Source organism: Nerophis lumbriciformis, linkage group LG09 (genome assembly GCF_033978685.3).
Source record: "Nerophis lumbriciformis linkage group LG09, RoL_Nlum_v2.1, whole genome shotgun sequence".
NCBI lineage: Eukaryota > Metazoa > Chordata > Actinopteri > Syngnathiformes > Syngnathidae > Nerophis > Nerophis lumbriciformis.
In genome coordinates this window covers 48293026-48300000 of record NC_084556.2, presented here as the reverse complement: position 1 = coordinate 48300000, position 6975 = coordinate 48293026, and positions in this window count along the sequence as shown.

Genomic DNA, 6975 nt, shown 5'->3' with positions numbered 1-6975 from the left:
GTGAAGACAGGAACTGTGCAGTCAGTCTTTAGGCTTTTGACGGGAAGTACGGTTGAAATAAAAAATTGTCTTTTTTTCCTTCACACTTTTGATTGATTGATTGGAACTTGTATTAGTAGATTGCACAGTACAGTACACATTCCGTACAATTGACCACTAAATGGTAAGACCCCAATAAGTTTTTCAACTTGTTTAAGTCAGGTCATGTGACCCCTGGCTCTGTTTGATTGGTCCAACGTCACCAGTGACTGCATCTGATTGGTGGAATGGAGTGAACGTCACCAGTGACTGCATCTGATTGGTGGAATGGAGTGAACGTCACCAGTGACTGCATCTGATTGGTGGAATGGAGTGAACGTCACCAGTGACTGTATTTGTTGAAACGCAGGCACTATGAAGGTCTGTCTGACAGACCAAAACAAACAAAGCGTGCATTAACAGATCGATAAAAATTAGTAGCGAGTAGCGAGCTGAATGTAGATAAAAGTAGCGGAGTAAAAGTAGCGTTTCTTCTCTATAAATATACTCAAGTAAAAGTAAAAGTATGTTGCATTAAAACTACTCTTAGAAGTACAATTTATCCCAAAAGTTACTCAAGTAGATGTAACAGAGTAAATGTAGCGCGTTACTACCCACCTCTGCTAACATGTTGTGTTGCTTACATGTTATTGTTGACATGTAGTTGCTAATAAGTTGTAGCTAACATTTTATTGTTGACATGTAGTTGCTAAAAAGTTGTTGCAAACATGTTATCCTTGTTTTCATGTCTTTGTTTACCTTATTAGTGCATGTAAAATATCAACGAATGAATGACACAGTGATTCATATCAAATATTACGGCAAGCTTAACCATACTTGCCAACCTTGAGACCTCTGATTTCGGGAGGGTGGGGGTGGGCGTGGTTGGGGTGGGTTGGGGGCGTGGCTAAAAGGGGAGGAGTATATTTACAGCTAGAATTCACCAAGTCAAGTATTTCACATATATATATATATATATATATATATATATATTTATGTATTTATTTATTTTATTATATATATATCTATATATATATAGATATATATATATATATATATATATATATATATATATATATATATATATATATATATATATATATATATATATATATATATATAAAATAAATACTTGAATTTCAATGTTCATTTATTTACACATATACACACACATAACACTCATCTATTCATTGTTGAGTTAAGGGTTGAATTGTCCATCCTTGTTCTATTCTCTGTCACTATTTTTCGAACCATGCTGAACACCCTCTCTGATGATGCATTGCTGTGTGGCACGCACAAAAGTGCTTTCATCAAATGCACTAGATGGCAGTATTGTCCTGTTTAAGAGTGTCACAACATTGCTGTTTACGGCAGACGAACTGCTTTACGGTATACAAAAAAGTGACTGCCGTTGTTGTGTGTTGTTGCCACGCTGGGAGGACGTTAATGAAACTGCCTAACAATAAACCCACATAAGAAACCAAGAACTCGCCCTCCATCATTTTACAGTTATAACGTGATTGGGCAGGTACGCTTTTTTATATTGTGGAGGACCTGAGTCCGCCTGAATTTCGGGAGATTTTCGGGAGAAAATTTGTCCCGGGAGGTTTTCGGGAGAGGCGCTGAATTTCGGGAGTCTCCCGGAAAATCCAGGAGGGTTGGCAAGTATGTCCTAGCCCCTTCCTGCTCCATCACTGGGAACTAGATGCTTATTCATTCTTGTTGTTTTCCGTTTTATTCTTGTTGCTTTCTTGTTTTCTGCTTTTTTGATGTTTTCTTGTTGTTTTCCTTTTTTCATGTTGTTTTTTGTTTTTTAATTGTTGCTATTTGTTGTGTTCTTGATGTTTTCTTATTTTGTGGTTACCTTTTTGTTGTTTTCTGTTTATTTGTTTTGTTGATTTCTTGATGCTTCCCTTTTTTCTTGTTTTCGTGTTTCTTGTAGTTTTCTTGTTTTTTTCTTGTTGCTTTCTGTTGTATTTTCTTTCTTTTTTTTTGCTTTCCTGCTGTTTTCAGTTTTTTATTGTGTTTTTCCTGTTTTTCTTGTTACTCTTTTGTTGTTGTTTTTTGTTTTCTGTTGTTTTAACCATTTTTTCTTGTTGCTTTGCTGTTGTTTTCGTTTTTCTCAGTTTTTTGTCGATTTGTTGTTGCGTTCTGCCTTTTTTTCTCGTTGCTTTCGAATGGTTTTCGCTTTTTTTCTTGTTATTTTTTTGTTTTTATCTTGTTGTCTTGTTGTTTTCTGTTATATTTACTTATTTATTATTTTACTTTCCTGCTGTTTTCAGTTTTGTATTGTATTTTTCCTATTTTTCTTGTTACTCTTTTTTTTGTTGTTGTTGTTGCTTTGTTGTTTTCTGTCTTTTCTTGGTTTTTTTTCTTGTTTTCTTGTCAATTTGTTGTTGCGTTCTCCCTTTTATTCTTGTTGCTTTCTAATGTTTTTTTTCTTGTTGTCTTCTTGTTTTTTTTCTTGTTGTCTTGTTGCTTTCTGTTATATTTTAATTTTTTTGCTTTCCTGCTGTTTTCAGTTTTTAATTGTATTTTTCCTGTTTTTCTTGTTACTCTTTTGTTGTTTTCTGTTGTTTTAACCTTTTTTTCTTGTTGCTTTGTTGTTGTTTTCATTTTTTTCTTGTTTTTTGTCGATTTGTTGTTGCGTTCTGCCTTTTTTCCTCGTTGCAATTCGAATGGTTTTCGCTTTTTTCTTGTTATTTTCTTGTTTTTTTCTTGTTGTCTTTTTGCTTTCTTTTATATTTACTTATTTATTTTACTTACTTTCAGTTTTGTATTGTGTTTTTCCTGTTTTTCTTGTTACTCTTTTGTTGTTGTTTTTTGGTTGTTTTAATCTATTTTTTCTTGTTGCTGTGTTGTTTTCTGTCTTTTCTTGTTTTTTTTCTTGTTTTCTTGTCGATTTGTTGTTGCGTTCTGCCTTTTGTTCTTGTTGCTTTCTAATGGTTTTTTTCTTGTTGTTTTCTTGTTTTTGTTGTTGTCTTGTTGCTTTCTGTTATATTTTCTTTTTTTTTTGCTTTCCTGCTGTTTTCAGTTTTTTATTGTATTTTTCCGGTTTTTCTTGTTACTCTTTTTTTGTTGTTTTGTTGTTGTTTTTCTGTTGTTTTCATCTTTTTTTCTTGTTCCTTTGCTGTTGTTTTTTTTCTTCTTGTTTTTTTGTCGATTTGTTGTTGCGTTCTGCCTTTTTTTCTCGTTGCTTTCGAATGGTTTTCGCTTTTTGCTTGTTGTCTTGTTGCTTTCTGTTATATTTACTTATTTACTTTTACTTTCCTGCTGTTTTCAGTTTTGTATTGTATTTTTCCTGTTTTTCTTGTTACTCTTTTGTTGTTGTTCTTTGGTTGTTTTAATCTTTTTTCTTGTTGCATTGTTGTTTTCTGTCTCTTCTTGGGTTTTTTCTTGTTTTCTCGTCGATTTGTTGTTGCATTCTGCCTTTTATTCTTGTTGCTTTCTAATAGTTTTTGCTTTTTTCTTGTTTTTTTCTTGTTTTTTTCTTGTTGTCTTGTTGCTTTCTGTTATATTTTCATTTGTTTTGCTTTCCTGCTATTTTCAGTTTTTTTAATTGTATTTTTTCTGTTTTTCTTGTTACTCTTTCGTTGTTGTTTTCTGTTGTTTTAATCTTTTTTTTCATGTTGCTTTGCTGTTGTTGTTTTTTTTTGTTTTTTTTTGTCGATTTGTTGTTGCGTTCTGCCTTTTTTTCTCGTTGCTTTTGAATGGTTTTCGCTTTTTTCTTGTTATTTTCTTGTTTTTTTCTTGTTGTCTTGCTGCTTTCTGTTATATTTACTTATTTATTTTTACTTTCCTGCTGTTTTCAGTTTTGTATTGTATTTTTCCTGTTTTTCTTGTTACTCTTTTGTTGTTGTTTTGTTGGTTGTTTTAATCTTTATTTCTTGTTGCTTTGTTGTTTTCTGTCTTTTCTCTGTTTTTTTCTTGTTTTCTTGTCGATTTGTTGTTGCGTTCTGCCTTTTATTCTTGTTGCTTTTTAATGGTTTTTGCTTTTTTCTTGTTATTTTCCTGTTTTTTTCTTGTTGCGTTCTGTTATATTTTCATTTTTTTGCTTTCCTGCTGTTTTCAGTTTTTTTTATTGTATTTTTCCTGTTTTTCTTGTTCTCTTTCATTGTTGTTTTTTGTTGTTTTCTGTTGTTTTAATCTTTTTTCTTGTTGCTTTGCTGTTGTTTTTGTTTTTTCTTGGTTTTTTGTCGATTTGTTGTTGCGTTGTGCCTTTTTTTCTCGTTGCTTTCTAATGGTTTTCGCGTTTTTTCTTGTTGTTTTCTTGTTTTTTTTTCTTGTTGTCTTGTTGCTTTCTGCTATATTTTCCTTTTTTGGCTTTCCTGCTGTTTTCAGTTTTTTTATTGTAATTTTCCGTTTTTTCTTGTTACTCTTTTGTTGATGTTGTTTTTTTCTTTTTTTCTGTCGTTTCAATCTTTTTTTCTTGTTGCTTTGTTGTTGTTTTCTGTTTTTTAGGGGGGGTTTCTTGTTATTTTTGTCGATTTCTTTTTGCGTTCTGCCTTTTTTTCTTGTTGCTTTGATATCAAGCAGATCCCAGACCAGCCCAGAGTCTTTCATCGTCTCCAACCTGCTGACTGACAAAGATTTATTGTTCATGAGTGATAAAACGCACACACACAAACACACACGCACGCACAAATCCATATACAACCATACACATGTGCACGTACAGACCACACAGCGCGCACACAAGTGCTACAGCATACAACACACACACACACACACACACACACACACACACACACACACACACACACACACACTTCAAAAGCAGTGTCTGATTGAGATCGCCACTGCTCTCGCTCCTCCTTTCCTCTTGACCCTTGACCCCCGCCTCATCACGCTTGTGTCTCGCTGCGTCTCCTTTTCAGTCTGGCTCTCATGGTCCTCACATCGCACAGTTGCTGCGTCGTCTTACTTGAACATGATTTACAATCTTATTTTGGAATCATGTGGGAAAATAAAGACTGGAGTTGAATTTTTTTTTTTTTAAAACAGCAAAAAAAAAAAAAAGTTTTAAGCCAAATTATTATTTCATTTAATAGGCGTTGCTTCTTGCTACTCCTTTTCGGACATGTGAAATTGTGCCAATGGAGACATGAGATGTTTTATTGTAACTTTATTAAACTTGTTAAACATTTGTTTACAATAGATACAACTCACATAAAAAATGCTGCTTTCAAAAATTTTAAAAATACATAAAACAGCAATAAAAATCGCAAAAAAAAAAGTATACATATCAAGCATGTTAAAAAATAAATGTAACTATTTTTTATTGGCCATTTATACATAAACTTACATTTGAGACACATTGGAATTATTGTGCTGAGTCAACAGTATAGCAAAAAGAGCACCTAAAATAGAACAATAAAAATAAAAAATGTTATAAAGTCATATAACAAATAAGTCACGATATTTTTTTAAAGCTATTTGTAAAAAAAACATCTTAAAAAAATACATGAAATATATATTTTTTTATTTATTTTTTTAATTCTAAAATACTTTAAAATGTATTTAAAAGATTGCTGGTTTCCAATAAAAAAAGGTGAAACAAAATAAACAATAAAAATGCTATTTAAATTGCTTTATTGAAATAACATATAAAATACATGAAATACACATTTTGATATAATTTTGTTTGAAAAACATCAGAAAAAACACGAAATTAAAAATGCAATTTGATTTTTATTTTCAGTTTGAAAAAAACGGCTCCAAAAATATTGTGTAAAAAAAAAATGCTGCAGTATTTAAAAAAAAAATCCAAAATAGTTTTCAAAATGTATTTATAAAAATGTGTATTTCGCAAAATTTAAGGTACATAAAAATATACTCAATAAAGAGTACTATTTTTTTATTTAAGTGTTGAAATACAGTAGTTGTTTTTTTTTAAACAGAATAACATAAATGAAGGAAAGATGACAATTTAAATTATATTTTCAGCAAAAAAACTGATAAAGACAGTGCTTTGAGTAAAGACTGCTATTTTTAAGATCAAAAGTGGGTGTTAAAAATGTACTTATTAAAGGCGGTATTTTTCAAATTTAAAAAATACAAAAAAATATATTAAATAAAGAGTGTTATTTAAGAACTAAATTGACAAAAAACACACAATTACATTTGGTAAAACTTGCATTTTAATTTTAATTTTGGTTTGAAAAAAATCAAAAAATACATGAAATAGAGAATGCATGTTTGAAAATATTATATGTATAAATAAGTACAACTTTTAATTGTATAATTTTTAAAACAGCAAAACATTAAATGTAGATTGCACTTTTAATTATGTTTTTAATGAAAAAAACCGCAAAAAAAGTACACGAAATAAAGAATGCTATATTTAAGCTCAAAAATAGTTTAAACATTATTTTTTAAAGGATACTATTTTCCAAATATAAAATAATATAAAAGTACTATTTTTTTTTATTTAAAAGTGTTGAAATACTGTAAGAATAAATAAAAAGATTGCAATTTAAATTATATTTCTAAGTTTAAAAAACTGCAAAAAAAAGAGTACAGAATGCTATTTTTAATATCAAAAGTAGTTTTAAAAACATATTTATTTAAGGCTACTATTTGCCAAATTTTAAAAATACAGCAAACACCATACTGTATTTTGAATAAAGAAAATAAATTAAAAAACACTGAAAACATTTTTAAAAAATGTTTTGTTTATAATTTAATTTTAAAAACAACAAAAAATACACAAAATAAAGATTTCAATTTTAATTATATATATGTATTTTTTTAAACTGCCCAAAAATGTACAGAATGCCATTTTTAAGATCAAAAGCAGTTTTAAAAACATTTTCATTAAAAGCTACTATTTGCCACATTTTTTAAAATACAGCAAACACCATACTGTATTTTGAATAAAGAAAATAAATTTGAAAATTCACAAAAAAAAAAAGTAATTTTTTTTTTGTTAATTTTATTTTAAAAACAACAAAAATA